The sequence below is a fragment of the Uranotaenia lowii genome, unplaced genomic scaffold, assembly GCF_029784155.1.
Source record: "Uranotaenia lowii strain MFRU-FL unplaced genomic scaffold, ASM2978415v1 HiC_scaffold_1670, whole genome shotgun sequence".
Taxonomy (NCBI): Eukaryota; Metazoa; Arthropoda; class Insecta; order Diptera; family Culicidae; genus Uranotaenia; species Uranotaenia lowii.
In genome coordinates, this window is record NW_026597711.1 from 1,173 (window position 1) to 2,473 (window position 1,301).

A 1,301-nucleotide genomic window follows, 5' to 3' on the forward strand; every position below is an offset into this window, starting at 1 on the left:
AAGATGATTAACCAACGTGAAGGAAAAAAAATCTTATTTTCAATTAGATTATTTTCTCGATCATAAAATTTTGCCACGTTATTTGCCATCCTTTTAGGCAATAATGAACGTTCATGCAAAAAAAGGAAAAACAAAAATTTTTTTTTAACTATTTTTAAATTTTATTGAAAATGTTTGAAAATTGAAAAAAAACAGTAGTTTAAAGAACCCTTACAAATTAACCAGCAACGTCTTCATCATCTCCAAAATCAATAAGTTCTAGGATGTCTTTATTGCATTTGAGGAATAAAATGTTTTCTAGAGATACGGTTCCAAGCTTCATTCGGAATTTCGTTAAGACTTGTCCTAACCCATTGAAGTTTCATTCCACCGAAACTTGGGTACACGGCATTTGTAAAGCTGTCAATGCAAGGATCGCGAGTTCTCTATCGTGCTTTTTCTGCTTTTCCCACCAATCGATAACATCCGCATCCAGCGGAAGAGAATGCTCCAATTGAATTTTCCGTATGCGGTTTTCCAAGTTCAAATCAATAGCCTGATTGTGCCGATTTGTCACTAGTAATGCTCCTACGCGCGTTAAGTTCGTGCATCCCGAAGTTGATGGTTCTGGTAATGGTGCAGTGGCAATCACATTTAATCCCTTCATCGTTTTAAATGTGTTCATTAGATGTCCCTGAAATGTTAAGATTTGTTTAGATTTGATAAAGTTTGATATATATCTTTTTTTTTGTAAATTCGTACAATTGCCTGCTCCTTTTGTTCCAACGATAGTACAGGTGGATGAAAGTCACTAAGCCGTGGGTCGACAAGTAATGCAGCCATAAAAGCTAAATTATCAAACCACATATTCCTTCGCTTTTGAAGACAATCTTCCAGCTGCTTTGCCAACGTAGTTCCTATTTCGTTAAGCTCCAGAACACATTCTTTCCAGTAAAGAAAGAATGTGCCGCAGGTTAACTGTTCTTCTTGGACTCTTTTCGACAAGACGAAGACTGGTTTTGTAGATCGGACAAAACATTCAACATTTCTCCAAAATTCTAGGTTGTAAGTTCTAATCACATCTCCTGGTAATATGGTCAGGATGAAATCTTTCAGGTCCAAAATTCTCTGAACCATGAGGTGTGATGAACCCCATCTAGTATCTCCATCCAAAAATGGAACCGGCTTTGTTTTATCCATTTTAAAAGAGTTAGTGTAGGGCTGCAGCTTCAGTAGTTTGACCAGCTTCCTCACTTTGGCCAGAAACGACGATAGTGATTTCTTTTTAAGCACATCGTTTACTGAAAGCTGGACGTCGTGGG

At 37.2% G+C, this 1,301-nt stretch overlaps 1 pseudogene; it reads right to left on the reverse strand.

The window, feature by feature from the left end:
• Positions 1–217: 217 nt before the first annotated feature.
• Positions 218–1,287, reverse strand: LOC129759500 (uncharacterized; annotated as a pseudogene).
• Positions 1,288–1,301: the final 14 nt, after the last annotated feature.